Source organism: Polistes dominula, unplaced genomic scaffold (genome assembly GCF_049000335.1).
Source record: "Polistes dominula isolate Pdom_NZ unplaced genomic scaffold, Pdom_raw_medaka contig_82, whole genome shotgun sequence".
NCBI classification, from domain to species: domain Eukaryota; kingdom Metazoa; phylum Arthropoda; class Insecta; order Hymenoptera; family Vespidae; genus Polistes; species Polistes dominula.
The window spans coordinates 1029863-1046560 of NW_028301046.1; the positions used below are offsets into that span (position 1 = coordinate 1029863).

General features: G+C 35.8%; 2 long non-coding RNA genes across 7 annotated transcripts in view; one reads left to right on the forward strand and one right to left on the reverse strand.

The window, feature by feature from the left end:
- LOC149031612 (uncharacterized) overlaps positions 1–13689 on the reverse strand; it is a 64804-nt gene extending 51115 nt beyond the window's left edge. For all 3 annotated transcript variants that reach the window (XR_016177558.1, XR_016177556.1, XR_016177557.1), the window contains exon 1: positions 12647–13689. This is a non-coding gene — a long non-coding RNA (uncharacterized LOC149031612). The remainder of the gene's footprint in view (positions 1–12646) is intronic.
- The window catches only part of LOC149031609 (uncharacterized), a 207613-nt gene that overhangs the window by 171852 nt on the left and 19063 nt on the right, over positions 1–16698 (forward strand). For 2 of the 4 annotated variants that reach the window (XR_016177546.1, XR_016177548.1), the window contains exon 4: positions 15488–15521. This is a non-coding gene — a long non-coding RNA (uncharacterized LOC149031609). Of the gene's footprint in view, positions 1–15487; positions 15527–15593; positions 16090–16698 lie in introns of those variants that run through there. The other 2 variants (XR_016177549.1, XR_016177547.1) reach the window with 2 other exon arrangements.

A 16698-nucleotide genomic window follows, 5' to 3' on the forward strand; every position in this document is an offset into this window, starting at 1 on the left:
TTAAATTAATTAAATATTAATCATTTAAATTATATATTAATAATTTAATTTAATTTAATATAAAAAGTATATATATATATATATATATATATATACACTTATATATTAGACAAAATTATAGAAAATATAAATACCGTAATAAAAGATACGTGTTAAATCAATCATGGTTATCAAACCACCATTCAAAATATATTTCTATTATATAATATATCTTTCAGTTGTAGATATTTATCGATTAAACGAAAGATCGTAGGTTTTATATTCGATGATGAAAATCTTTGTAAGGATTCATTAAAGGTTTGTTTAGATATCCACAAATATCAAACTCGTTAACGTACATAGCAATTATAACCGGTTGATAATAGGCATGTAACATATAAATGTTATGACGATGTACGTGGGTGGAAGTTGTGGTGGTAGTAGTAGTTGGGTGTACGAATTGGCGGAAGAGAAAAAGATGGATATGGGTGTATAATGAATGGAGAAGATCGCGAACGCCTATTCCTCCTAATTCCTTGGACCCTTTCTATCTTCTTTTCCCTTTTTCTTTCTGTTTATCACCCTGTAGGTAGGAAGAGAGACGAGGGTGGAGTAGGACGGATGAGAAGAAGGAAAAGGATGAAGGAGGATGAAGAGGAGATATGGAAGAAGTGCTGATGGGTGGGTGGATGGAGGAGGATGCTGAATTGACGAGAGAGGGATGGATGGAAAAAGAGAGGATCGGAAGCTTCAGAAAGAGGGAAAGAAAGATAGAGAGAGGAACACCACCACCTCCTTCTCACTCTCTCTTTCCCTCTCTCTCTCTTTCTCTTTTACTTTCCATCTTTCTCTTCCGCTTCACCATTCTTCGGCACTCCCGTCGGGGATTAATAACGGCCTACCATTGTTGCCATGGAAACTCTCGAAGCGTTAAAAACTCCTCGGCCCTAACTCTCTGTGATCGTCCGTTTAACGTTCTGAGAAGAGAAAAGGGTTGCGATTTCAAATTCTCGAACGGTACTGAGATACAACATGAGGAAATATTTTTTAAATATATTTTTCATTTGTATTATTATAATATATATATATATATACATATAAACCGTAGGTGGTTTGGTAACCATGATTGATCTACCAATTACTATGGTATTTATATTTTCTATAGTTTTATTTAGTATATAAGTATACATAGTAAATGGATGGTAATATATATATACCAGAAAAAAAATAATTTGCATATTAATGCATAGTAAATCCTACAATAGGTAAACATAGTTACCTGTACATAAGCTGGTACATACTAAAATTAACTAAGACATATAAAATAAATTGAAATAACATTAGATAAACTTTAAAATGATTATATATCTTCTTTTTAATATATATATATATAAATTACGTGTTACGTTGTTTGTCCGCAATGGACTTCTAAACTATTGAACCGATTTTAATCAAATTTGGCACACTGTGTGCAGTTTTATCCAACTTGAAAGATAGAATTGTTTATATCTCAATTTATAATCGCAATATTATTTGTTTATTAACCAAGAGTCATAATTAAAGACGTGTGTATCAGACTGATTGTGAGCCACAGCAACGCGTGACGGGGCACCCCTAGTATTATATATATATTTATATTATCAGATAATATTTATTGCAACTCGTATATAAATTCGTTGGTTTATAAATATAAAAGAAAAAAAGAGATAAATGATGAATGAAATGAATGAAATGAATGAAATGAATGATTTGACGATGACAAACCGTTGTTAGAAGAATATAAAAGTAACCGAGGTGATCTTTCTTTTGTTTTTTATTTTTTATTTTTTATGGGAAGTTAGTAGGAGAAAAATCGAACAACGTACACTTGACACCCCCGTGTGTAGTAAATACGTACGTCAAATGAAGAGAAAATTCGTGCAAAAATAAAAACAGATAGTAGGGTGAAAAAGAAGAGAACATTCGTGATATCTCGACGAATATTCATGAGGAGAGAAAGAGAAAGAGAGAGAGAAAGAGATATTCACATGCGTGCAACGATTCGAACTTTCTCTATTTTTTTCTTTTACTTCTCCCTCTCTCTCTCTCTCTTTTATCTTGGTGTGTTTCCGGAATCGAAGACGAGTCCATGAGAGAACACCTCGTCGTCATCGTCGTCGTCGTACGATTCTCAAGCTTTGTTTTACAAAAACGCACGTGTTTTACTCATACATAATAATAACAATAATAATAATAATAATAATAATAGTTATATATACATACATATACAATAAAAGAAGACAGAAGAAACATCAATGGTGTTGAAAAGTATATTACTTTGGGCTTTTGCTCACGTTGGTCGTACAACACACGACGAACGACGCGTGTGGTCCGAACGAACGAACGAACGAACGAACGAACGAACGAACGAACGAACGAACGAGAACGCACAGGAGAACTGGCTGGTTCGTGAAAGGGTGTGAGGGGGGGTGGCGAGGGGGTGGCGAGGGGGGGTTATGGTAGAGAGAGAGAGAAAAAAAAAAGAAAGACTCGAAAGTCGAAGGTTCCGCGGGGCTCGTTATTCATCGACGGTTCGGATCCGGCTGTCAGGAGATGCGTTATTTACGAGTTTCGCGGTAGAACGAACTATTAATTCGGCTGGATGCAGCCGAGTAAAACCAACCGCGCAGACCGGTGGTGCCGGCGTTAGAAACGCGTTCCGAAATTCGCGCCCCGAGAACGAACCCGAGTGGCCCCGGTAAAGGGCTTCAACCCAACCCCAACGCACATCTCCGCCTATCTTTTTCTCCACGAATTTTCTCTCTCTCTTTCTCACTCTTTTTCTTGTTTTTTCTTTTTTTTTTTTGTTCTTCTTTATCTATCTCTCACTTTTTTTCACCCGCTTGGATCGATTTTCCATCCTTCGTGTACGCGGAGACAAAGAAGGATCGGTTTCTCGTCCGACGATCGACGAAAATGATGGGGCCATGCATTTTTTTTTCTTTTTTTAACTTCACCCCCCTGATAGAAATGTCTTTCTCTATTTTTCAATCGTTCTTTGATTTTTTTGTTTTTTTGTTTTTTGTTTTTGTTTTTCCACGCCATTCGTCTTATTCGTATTTAAACTGTAAGTTATATTCCATCGGGTGTACCTGGTACCACCTATCATCGTTCATTTTGTGTTGAAAATATTCGAAAATTTTTCGTGATTTGTACATGCCCAAATCTTCTCATATTTAATTTTCATTTAATTATTTATTCTTCTTGATAAATATATAAGTCACGTATGTCATTGTAAAAGTGAAAGAGGTATCCTTTTCTAAAAGAAAATTAGATTCATCTGTCAGGTACAAAATTGAATAAATTTTTTGTATTCCGTCGCATAATGTTGTGTGTTCCATTGAAAACTAAATTGCACATCAAATGTCGTACACGTTTAACGAGATCGGTTAATTTAATTCATACATTATTTATAAAAATAAATCAAATAAAATAAAATCAATGTTTAGTTTACGGTCTCGAAAGACGAGACTTCGCAACCTGAGCTACGTTCAGCGTATAATTTGCTTAAGTTACGTTTTCTTGATTGAAAGATCTTCAGGTTAGGGTGATCAGTCTTACGGCATTATTTATAAAAATACGAAAAGAAAAAAAAATAGAAATAATGATGGATTCATTCGTGGAAAATTAAGAAAATCTTAAGTAATAAAAATAATATCATTTGATGTAAAAATGAAAGGAAAGAAAAACTAAATAAATTGAAATAATTCTTTACTGAAAACTCCTTAAAAAAAAAAAAAAAAAGAAAACGATTCGATTGATTCTGTTTACAAGAGAAACTGTTAAGCTATGAAGAAAAAATGTGTCTGTGTGTCTGTGTGTGTGTGTATGAGTTTTTCTTTGTGATCAAAAGGATACGACATTGTCGATCGTGCTTGAAAGAAACACGAAACGATTTTTTCGCGTTACACACGTATCTCGATACTTCGTTGGCGCGAAACCATACGACGTTTGAAAATGCAAAAAACGTGTATGCCAGTTCTCTTGAAAGTAGTAGTGGTGGTATACTACTCTTTTCTCTCTTTTTTTTTTTTTTTTTTTTTTACTACAACTCTTATAGTATCGTTTCGTATACCTTTCGATTATACGAGACGGACTGTACGTAGTAACGTTGATCTAATAACGGGACAAACGTCGCGAGTTTCGCGTCCCAGCCGGGATTTCATTTCCTCTTCTCGTGGGTAGAGGAATTCGTTGAGCCAGAGACGAGAAGAGAAATGTTGAAAGAGAGAGAGAGAGAGAGAGAGAGAGAGAGAGAGAAGGTGAATCGATCCTTCAACGACGAAGGACGTCTTTCGATATGTGTCGACTAGAAACGAAGGATGATATACATGTATATGTATCTATGTATGTAACTAAAACTCGACCAAAGTATTTTATATTATAATATATTATTTTATATATTATATATAATATATATTAATATATTTATTTATTATATACATATATATTAATTTATTTTATTATATAAAAAATATTATTATTGTAATATATTAAATATATTATTAATATATTAGTAATAAATGTAATAAATTTACTAAACAATTTAATACATTTATTATTAATTGAATAAATTAATATATGATATTAAAATGATTAGAAAAATAAATAATATAAATGTAATATTATAAAAATAGTAAGCGCTTAAAACGAAGTGTATAAGTTTAGGGTAAAGCTTAGAAGTTTCAACAAGGAGTAAGAAGAGGATTCGCAAGAGGTTGCTTCACGACAGGGGGTTTCACTGTAGGGAGGCGGGCGTCTCACCGCCGGAAGTGCGTCTAATGCATCCGTCTGGGGGTCACGCGTCATCTCGCTTCCGGCACGGCCATTACCTTCGGTAAAACGCTTCGTAGAATCGAAGGGGACCTTTCGCCTACTTCGACTGCTCTTTCCTTCTTCCATCCTACCCCACACCCACACCCACACCCCCTCCCCCTTCTCACCACTTGTTCACTCGTTCCACATATCGTTTCTTTCGACAAGACTTATTTGTTTTCTTCTTTTTTTTTTGTTTTTTTTCTTTTTTTCATCTGAATCATCCTTTTTCACGTAATTCTTCTTTCACCTCAATATCAGTCACAAATAAATGCTAACATTACATTTTGCAATATTAAGTTAATTTTTAATAAAGATAGGATATTAATAAAAGTAATAAAATCTCATGAAATTTGTCAACGTTAGAACAAAAAAAATATATATATTAATAAAAATGACAAAAGGTTGATTTCAAATAACAAAAATTAATTATTAATTTTTTTATTTAATTAGTTCGTTATAATTATTATAGAATATTAGCACAATTATATATTATGATAATTATGTATTTAAATTATATAATTTTATTACTACAATTCTTAAAATTGGTTAACAAATTTAAGGTTAATAATTAAATATAACACATACCTCTCCTAGGTATAACGTAATGCAGGTAGACGTCAGTATGCACTGCTGCAACCGAAGAAATATATATATATATATATATATATATATATATATATATATTTTAATTTAGCAACTTTACGTTTGGTATCCGTTCACCGTAATACATAGAAGCCGCGATAGAAACGACGTAAACGACCATTCTGAAAAATGTATACGGTAGGGAAAAGCGCGCTTGTGGTACGTTCGGCTAACGCCCTTCCATTATCAAGAATAACAAACATCGCTGTTTATGTACTCTCAACGGCGGAAATAGGGGGAGAAATTAAAATTCATCGTCCGACCCCGATGCTATCGATTGGACTACCGGCCCTATACTACTCTCTCTCTCTCTCTCTCTCTCTCTCTCTCTCCCTCTCTCATTCTCTTTCACTCAGTACGAGCTCTCCACAACTCTGGCAATGCTTTCGCGATAAAGCCGAGTTTCGTTGTTACGCGCCATTTCCATCTACAATGTCGCAATTATAAAAATATCAACATTTTCAATGGCAAGTGGGAAAGATAACGACCTACCGATGAGAGTTAGTTTTACCTCTGGCTAATTACGAACAACGTTGAAATAACAGTTTTTCCTCTGTCTGTCTATCTCTCTCTCTCTCTCTTTCTCACACACACATACACACACTTACACACATTTTTTCCTTGTTATTTGCGCATAAAAACGAACGTTGCACGCATCGTTTTGCGATACACAACGACGGTTACGAATTAAAAAAAAACTAAAATATATTTCAACATGAGTGTGCGAGAGAGAGAGAGAGAGAAACATCGAAGAGAAATACTAAACGAAAAGGAGTTCAGTTAGCGAAGGAAGTAGCTTTTGTGAAAAATAAAAATAAAGAAGAAGGGTATGGTGGACGCGTCGAAAAAGGATCGACTCAAAGGAACGAGCCAATGAGACAAGAGCCCCCTTTACCTTCGGAGATTGGTCGGCGTATTGTTTTAAGGGAGGCCCGACGCATGCGTCGTCCCATGCGTGGGAGGACCGACCATAATTCACGACCCACGATGCCGTTCGATGTCTACTTTGCTCACCGGTTTTTTTTTTCTTCTTTTGCTGCTACTTCTTTACGTCATTTGTTGTCGGTTTTCTCGTCACTGGGTTAATCGTATTCTTTTCTTGATCATTTTAAAGAGGATTATTACCAAAACACTTTCATTGCTACTAAGTTTCATGATTTATTGTTGTTGTCTGTTATTTTGTTTGGCTTTAAAAAAAAAAAAAAAAAAAAATTAAAAATTTACATTGACAATAATAATCAAACGAATTAATTATTTGTACAATGATTACACACACACACACAAAATGATGAAAGATATTACATTTTGATATTTAATCCATCGATTATAGATGAAATCCTCAATTTAGGTATCACCTGATTCTGGTCTTAACGAAGGAACGTAGAACGATCGTAAGTTGTGGTAAATTAACGGTCAATTAGCGTAAAGCGTTGGAGACTAAAAGGGCTATTCGGTTTAGGACTTAAGGAAAAGGAGAAGGGGTAAAGGACAACCTCCTTATCCTTTAATCCTATCGAAGAATGTTACAGGTTAGGTACCTGTCCTAAGATGAAGGGATGGTTTCAAATACATTAGCACTTTTCTCAGAAGTGAAAAATAACAATGATTGAAAAGAGATAAATCAATAATCTCAACCTTTTCGGTAGAGTAAGAGCTTAAGTAGCTTAAAAAAGCATAAATTATAATCTGCATGCTAAAAAAATACGAATTGGAGGTAGAAGTAAAAGGGAGGAAGTGGTACAAAAAATACATGAAAAATAAAAGGTAGACTTAATCGTATGGAATAAAAGAAGTAGAAGAAGATGGTGATGATGATGGTGGTGGTGATGATGATGATGATGATTATAAAATAGAAGGGGATGGGATTTAGAAAAATAAGAAGAAAAAACAGCTGTCAGTTTACTTCAAAAAGACCGCCGGACTTTGGATATGTGCCGTGTGTATTGTTATTTTATGTAGCACCATGCGGCGAAACAAATACATGCCATTCCTAGCATCCATAGGGCCCCCTCAGGGGTGGCCAAATACGTCGATCATAGAAACAATTTTTTTTCTTTTTTTTTTTTTTCTTATTTGATCGATCATAAACCGACAGGAGACGATTTTTGACACGGAAACAAAAAATATCTTAAAAAATAATATGCTGTAACAAAATTGATTTAAATCTAACGAACCAGAACACACTGGAGTAACAAATTTTAGAAAAAAATAATAATAATAATAAATCAATTGTTAGAAGAAAATTGTCAATAATAAATTTGTAAGATTTTTTCAATAAATAAATAATTTATAATAACAAAATGTCGATTGATCGTTTATGGAATAAAGTTGACCACCTCTGGGATAGACCACCATCATTCATGGATGTACAATAAGCGGAAAATTGACGAGATTAGCTTTTACTTGTGTGTTAGTGTAAACGGTTCTGCCACCACCAATTTTCATCTTCTTCTTTTTCTTCTTTTACTTTTCTTTTTTCTTCCCTTGGAATTTTTCTTTTCTCATTCTATTTCTCTCACTCTCTCTTTCACTCTTTCACTCTTTCATATATTTTCTCTGCAATTTCCTTTTTCTTTTCCTCCTGTTCTTTTATCGAATTAATAATCATTAAGAGAAACAACACACTCGTCGAATATTCTCGCGGAATTGCGACGACGTATTAAAATCGTGCAATACAACACGTTAAACACGTGGGTAGTAAAAGGTGTGTACCTATTACAAAAAAAACCTCATTCACATGGTATTATCCTTTATTAATAATACGTCGTCGTCGTCGTTGTAGTCGTCGTTGTGTAATCGTCGGGGGCCTACGAATCGCGCCCTTTTTTCGATTATTGTGCAATTACTTTTCTTCGATCTAGAAGAATAAAAATAATTAAAAAAAAAAAAAAATGAAATCAAAAGCTATAAGTTGGGGAATAAAAAAGAAAGCGGAACGTGAAGCACATTAATCGTCGTCGTCGTAGTCGTCGTCGTCGTAGTCGTCGTCGTCGTAGTCGTCGTCGTCGTAGTCGTCGTCGAAAATCTTCGGCCGCGACTTATGTTACCCACAATAAGTGTGTGGTTAACCACACACACACACACACAGTTGTGTGTGTGTGTTAAACCAACGACTTGTTTTTTAATGAGCAATCGAATATTACGAGACAGAAGGCCACGAGTCCGCGATACCTAACGAAGAAAGGTATGAAATATAAATGCATACGACAATGACACAGGTTGGGGAGAGGGGGGAGGGGGTAAGAGAAAGGAGAGAGAGAGGAAAAGACCGGGCACTCTCTCTCTCTTTCTCTCTAATATTTTTTTTTTCTCTCTGTTCGAGAATTTTGTCGAGCATCGCGAGGCAATCTAGTTGGTGGAGATGTAATAAAAGCTCTACCCACAACTCCTGTCTGGCCCTAGCAAAAATTTTCGAGAGAGAGAGAGAGAGAGAGAGAGAGAGAGAGAGAGAGATAGAACTCGTACGAGTGAGTAAAAAATGTCAAAAGAGAGTGAAAGAGAGAGATATATATATAGGGCGGAATAAAATAAAAATCGTTCCTATACACAGACGTAACACGTATGCAAGACCATACCACTTAAATGCAAACATACGAGAGAGAGAGAGAGAGAGAGAGAGAGAGAGAGAGAGAGTCAAAACCGAAGCATTCAACCAGGAACGAAACAACAATTCGGCCGTCCAATTAAATCGCGTACAACGGCCAAGCGAACGAGTGTGAGAGAGAGAGAAAGAGAGAGATGTAGATGAAAAAAAGAGAAAAGCTTCGAGAAATCGAATGGCACGCGTCGAACTACGCGAATTTCTTTTTTTTTTTTTTGCACCGTTGAATGGTCCAACAAAAGCTCGGAAAGATCCTGGACAAAATTGCACCAGAAGGATTGGTAACGACGAGGTACTCGTGGGTGTACTATAAACGTCGTTTATTACTATTATTATTATTTTTTTTTTTTTTTCATTATTTTAGTATTTTAATCGAACCTACCTGACAAGACGTCAAGGAGGAGAAGGAAGGACTACTACCGTGAACGTTCGAAGACAAAAAAACGACTGGGTGGTGGTGGTGGTGGTGATCGTGGTGGTGTTGGAAGAAATTGTTTTCGAGTGCAGTACCTGCAATGATTTTTTTCTTATTTTTTTTTTTTTTTATCTCAATCGTTTTTCATTATTCTATATTCATACTTATTTTCGTTGATTTTATATTACGAGAACCTTATTAGAGTTGTTTTGCTTATTTAGCAATCGACCACGATATTTCTACGTTCGAAGAGAAAGCTTTTTATAGGATAGGTATGAGGAGGGGGTGGTGGTGAGGAGGTGGTGAAAGAGAAGAGAAGAGAAGGAGTATAGTAAGAGAGAGAGAGAGAGAGAGGTGGGTTGGTCGACGAACAGGAGGGATTAATAAGCGTAATATATTAGGGAGTCCTTTGTCAGAAGCGCTCGTCTTTCAACGGCGCGTCAAGCCGAATCCCAAGAACTCCAGTGAAAAGAGAAAGCAAACGAGCGAGCTAGCTAGCTAGCAACCAAGAGTACAAAAAAAAAAACATAAAGAGAAAGAGAGAGAGAGAAAGAAACAGCTCTAAACGCGTGCGTCTCAACGAAGGTAAAGAGGAATGAGGAGAGGAGAGGACACGAAACGGGATTCAAAACCGCCCCCTTTGGTCTCGAGACAAATATGTTTCTCCGTACGAGACAAAATGTACGAACACTGACGACGACGACGACGACGATGGCGACTCGTCACCGTCATTCGTTAAGCGGTTTTCAGGTGGGACCCAACGACGACGACGACGACGACTACGACGACTCTTCTTCTTCCTTCTTCCTTCTTCTTCTTCTTACAGCAGTCATTACTCACAAGAAATACGTGTCGCAAAGGAAATTCCACGTAACATATATAGAAGGTATCTTTTGTAAAAAGAATAATTCATTCTAAAGCGTTTCGAACCTCAACTGATCTTAACAAGCAAAAGGACTTTTCCTCTTCCTCCTCCTCCTCCTCCTCTGGTAATATCGATCTCGTTGAAGATGTTAAAAGAAAAATACTTCACAGATTCGTTCATCTTTATCTTTGAGTTAGAAGAAGAAAGAAACAGAAATAGATAGAATAGATAGATAGATAGATAGATAGATAGATAGATAGATAGATAGATAAATGGGTTAGAGAGAGAGAGAGAGTGGTGGGTTGAGGGAGGGAGGGAAGGTAGAGTAAAGGAGGGAGAAGACTAGGCTATCCTGGAATAACGCAAAGCGTAACACGTGGGCGCGGAGTGCCCGGAGAGAAGATAAACGGATTACGGGCGCTTTGTGTCAACGTGATCCGCTTCCCTTGCAGCAGCCCGAATCCCTTTACCTCTCTCTCCCTTTTCCTCAATGGGATATTACGCGCTCCGCTGCCGGTAACGCTGTTCGGTCTGCAGGACGCCGCTTCGACTGATAACCAATTTTCATTACTGTTAATTTAGGAACGGCCGTAGTAGCGTGACCTCGCTCTTTCTCTCTCTCTCTCTCTCTCTCTCTATCTATCTCTCTCTATCTTTCTCTATTTCACTCTCTTTCTCTCATTCGACGAGAGCTTTTGCCGCGAGGTTGTGTTTTGCACTGGGACACGCCTGGACGAGCTTAGTATCGCGAGATAAAAAAAAAACCATCCCGCTTCCAGCGACTAATGCTTTTTAATTCTTTTCTTCTGTTCTACTTAAAAAAAAAAAAAAAAATCTCTTTACGTTTTTCAACTCGATAAATTTGTAAATTTATTCTTCCTTTTATAGTTTTTTTCTTTTTGTTGTTGTTGTTTCTTCAAATCTCAATATAATGTATCCCTTTCATTTTATTTGATGGTTTTATTACGTTCAATTTAATTCTGTGTATAATGGATAGATGTAATATGGAACAACAGTGTCTTTTATCATATATTGTGCTACTACCCTTATTTCTCAGTTTACCTTTTAATTTTTTAAATATTTTATCAAAATCACATATATATATTACAGTATTTATTTATCACTTTGTTAATATCTTGTCTATAAATTCTATACTTGAATTTATATTTTCTAAATGATTCTCAAAATCGTCATTATTATCCTATTTTAATATTACATATTATTAATGAAATAATTAATTAATTTATATAAAAAAGAATATCATTGTTTTTGCAGGATTATATATATATATATATATATGAGAACATGTTATTTGTTTGAAGGAACGATTCGTTCTGGAAAAGCGTTAACTCGTCTCGTTCGATAGGCCATAAACTTGCGCTTTAGTGTAGACGATCACACCGCACGTATGATAGAAGAGAGTATATATATATAGATATGTTTCTATATATATGTATATCGAACGGCCTCGTTTAACGCTTAATGCGAAGACGGACCTTCGTTATTACAAAGGATGGAAATGGCTTTTGAAAATAGTGCGAGCGCGAAAGGCCGATCGATGACGGTGTGTTGTGTATTTGTGTTTGTTTGTTCGTGCGCGTGTTGCACATAAAAACAAAAAACAAAAAAACAAAAAGAAAGCAATACAACTGTGCGAAATGTGAAATGAGAAATAACTGTAAAGTATATATATATATATATGTACGTGTGTGGGTGAAAAATATCAAACCATTTTTTTGGGTTGTCTAATTTGTTTAATTATTTCGAAAAGAACTCCTAGGATTTTTCTTTTTTTTTTATTTTCGATGTAAAGAAATCTAAGAACGTTTAAAATAAAAAAAATAAAAAAAATAAAAAATCTCGTTAGAACAAAAGAAAATTTGATTCCATTGAAATGCAGTTATTTCGAACAATTTCACGTAGCATTACTCGTTTCAATAACGAACCGACTGATACCAACCATTATCTACCCCCTTTCTAATCGATCTCTAGGGATTTCCTTCAATCACCAATTTTCATTTTGCGAAACTTCCAATTTGATTTCATACGTCGGTCATCCTACATTTCGATATTTCATTAGATTCGTTATTTTAATAATGACGAACGATAGAATCGTTCTAACGACGATTAAATGTTCAAAAATTGATGTTGCAAAAGAAGACAAAAAAATCTAAAAAAAAAAATTGTCCAATCGAACGAGATGATAATCAAGTTAGACAAAAAAATCTTATGAAATTTTGATCAAATGGGGGGGGGGGAGTGTCGCTGTCAAATTTTTATTCATTACCTCGTTTCTCGATTTGAACGTAGAGTCAAATTTTCGGAATGACAAAAAGTAGTCAAAGAAAAGAAAAAAGAAAAGTAACACTTTGTAAGTTTGTACTTCACGAACAAAACGGGTACGACGAACCAACGAATCAACGACGACGTTGAAATCTAGACAGAGTGCTCTATTCCCAACGAAGGACGTCGATTTTACTCGCGACTGCTTTCATTACTTAATTTAACCAACTAGATTGGATCGTTCAAGCTCTGTATCCGTTTATCTTATATTATCAATATCCCTTCTTATCTAATCAAAACTCTTATCAAACGACGAGTCAAAAATACGTAACGAACGAAAAGTACAAATTTCAAATACAAAATTGAAACAACCAAATAAAATGAAACCAAAGAAAATAACCCCTTTAAAAAAACAATTCGACAAAATTTCAATTACAAACAAAATAGTAATTATTAGAAAATAATTATTAAATTAATAATAATAATAATAATAATAATATCACAATGATTAGAAACAGAGTACACTGCGTGTACTTGTTTGAAACAGAGTTTGTAGCTTTATCAAGGAAAGCTCTAAACCCCAGGCTCGCAACAAGGTGACCCAGTCAATTCGAGTGAGCGAGTGAGTGAGAGCGAGTAGAGAGAGAGAGAGAGAGAGAGAGATAGAAATGACAGAGACGAGAGATGAGAGCATTGTGAAGGGCAGGATCGGTGGTAATCGGCGTCTAACAGTCTCTCTCGCTTGCCGGAGATGAGATCGAGAGGGACCCCTCGCGCGAATCCATCGCAGACGCATTCCCTTCTCGGAGGATATGTCCTCATTGTGTTCGCCCCTTAATCAACAGCTCCCTGCCGTCCTCCGTGGCTGTTCGATGCTTATTGATATAACTCACCCTCTCTATCTTCTCTCTCTCTCACCTCCTTGGTTTCTCTATTTTACTCATACTACCAAATACCTTTGATACACCTATACATATATACATATATATATATAACATACAAGAGACTACTACGCACAAGCGCAGAAAGATCCTCTTCCCTGAGTTTCCATTTGCTATATATGAATATTTTGTTAGATAAACTAATCCTTTTGTTTTTTTTTTTTGTTTAAATCTTTTTTTTCTAAACTATAGATAAAGAGTGGATAAATTCTTTAATCTTCTTTTATTCGCGTTTTTGTTTTTTTTTTTTCTTAAAAATCCCTATCATCACAATCTATTGAGAAAATTCTCGACGATACCTACCTACTCCTTTTTTAAAGGACGATCACGAGTAAAGGGAAGAGGAGCTGAGTGGGGAGTAGTAGAAGCAATTTTGGAGGGACAAGAAGTATATGACTATCGTATAAAGCGATTTCATCGTTATACATAGAGATAGAGGATAGATAGATAGATAGATAAAATGGTGGTGGTGATGGTGGTGGTGGTGGTGGTGGTGTACGCGTGTGATACTCGTAAGCGCGTACCCGTGGCTCAATATGGCGTTCACGGCGCCCACCACGGGGTATTTGCATGACAACGGGGGGTGAAACGTACGTGTATCCCTCCCTCTCTCTCTCTCTTTCTCTCTCACTCTCACGTACTCCCTAATTAGCCGGCGCCACATACCGGCGCGGATTAACGAGAATATTGCATTTTTAATAGAGTTCGCCCTATTCTCTACCCTACCCCTCCCCCGAACCACCTACCCATTCCCATTCCCTTTTCCTTTTCCAGCAGCCATCGGGAGTACACCCTCTCCTCCTCCTATGGTGGTGGTGGTGGTGGTGCTCTTTTCTTTCTCCCTCTTTTAGCCTAGCTAGCTCGAAAACGTTCGAAGAGAAAGGAACCGTAGGAAAAGGGAAGATGGCAGTGATTTCAACGACGATTCGTTGAGATACGCCTCGTTGCTTCCAGTGAGCGTATCGGCCGAAAAGAAATCCCTTTGATGTGTTCCTTTCTCTCTGTTGGCTAAAGAGAAAGAGAGAGAGAGAGAGATAGAGATAGAGATAGAGATGGATAGAACACGAAAATAGAAGCTTTCTCGTTAAATGCAATTGATTTTACAATCGTTAAGATAATATTAATGGAACAAGTAGAAATAAAAGGTGAGAATTATTGTCAAAAGTTTGTACGTTTATTCTTCATACCTGCGTAGTTCTTCTTTTTTTTTTTTCTAATAAGAAAGGAAAGACTCGAACTATTTAAAAAAAAAAAATAAGGGACGGATGTGCTTGAATATTTTCTTGATCGTTTTTTTTTTCTTCATCTTTCTTTTCTTCCTTCCTTCCTACTTTTATTTTCTTTCTTTCTTACTTTTTTTATTTTCTCTCTTTTTACGCTAGGGATCGATTTAGACGTTCAAAGAAAATACTATGCTTGCTTCTCCCAGGGGCGTGGGTGCAAAGGGGGTGAAAAGGGGGGTGCAACGGTGGTGGTGGTGGTGGTGCTGCTGCTACTACTGCACCCAGGGGTTTGCCTGGTTCTCCTCTACTTGCTCGTCCGGCCGACTAGCTCCGCTGATTGCTCTTGCATCTTTGATGACCTCGTCCAGACAGAGTAGAAGGGTGAAGATCGGGGGCCACCCCTGTGCGGAATGATGTGTAAAGAGTGAAATGTTGAGATTGATATTTTAACAGACGGATTACGTAAGAAGGGCACGAAGGACGTGGTGATTTTCTCATGCAAACAGTGTCAGCCCTATGATATCCTACTGATATTTTACATTGACCGTTTTTACACATTACACGCACACACACATGCACACTTGAATATTCATTTATTTTTATTTTTATTGTAACAAAAACATAGAAACAATTATTAAATGTCTAATCGAATTATTTTGTTTGTTTGATTGTATGTTGCAGATCTTGTGAAATGTTGCTGAAAACGAAGTCCAAGGTACGGTGAGTAATTTTCTTCATTTGTCTTTTTTTATTTGTTTCCACTTATCTAAATGTCGCGATTAACCAGATGTAAATTTTTGTTTCAAAATTACATTCGTCCGCGTGGGACGACGATGCAACGCGACGCGACGCGACGCGACGAGCGATGCTCTCGGTCGTGTCCACGAACAAAATGAATGAATAAAATTCTCATTCCGCTCAACTTATTTAAAGATAATTAAATAGGAAAAAGAAAAAAAAAAGAAAAAAAAAACACCGATATGAAATTTCATCTTGCTAAAGCCAACTCAACCTTTCGAAACTTTAACGCTCCTTTTCGTTGAAACAGAAGATACATCACAGTATCTTATTCGACCTCATTTCTGTAATGATAACCAGCAAGAGAACTTTCATATAAATATGACTGAACGCGTGTATTAACGGTGTTCCATTTACCATACATTACATACGTTAATCTATGCAAGGTATATAGATGACTTGAAATTTCAAATTTACATTAAATATTAAATGTATCTTCATCTTTTCTACTAAATAAGATATGTTTATGTACATTTTATTTCACAATTATTTTTTTCAAATATAACAAAAATTCAAATAATTTTATTGAGTATTGAATATACATTATAATGTATATTATATATATACAATTTATAATATTAATATAATTAATATAATGTAATTAATATAATATAATTAATATATTGTGTAATATATATATATATATATATATATTATAATAATATTATTGTATACTAATATATAATGTCTACTATATACATTTATATATAATTGACGTATATGTATATCAATCGTTTCTCCTTCATTAAAACTTCGCATGAAATGAAAGTATCAAGAAATAATTTTCGATCGTATCGCGATCGGTAAAATTTTGGTCGGGGCCCGATATAAAGGGGTGGGTGGTGGTGGTTGCACGTGCCGATGGGGAAATTGTATTGAAGACGTGGTAAATATTACAGTATCTCATTAAAAACGAGCGCTTCGACGCGTCCCCGAACGCTTAAGGCGTATATATTCCCATCTCTCTCTCTCTCTCTCTTTCAGTATATATACTCGTACTCTATTTACAATCTACTACTACCTACTATTCATCGATAAATTACCGAGAACGAGAGTCGTGCGCGTCGAGTACGTTCCTGGCCCGAAAAATTTTC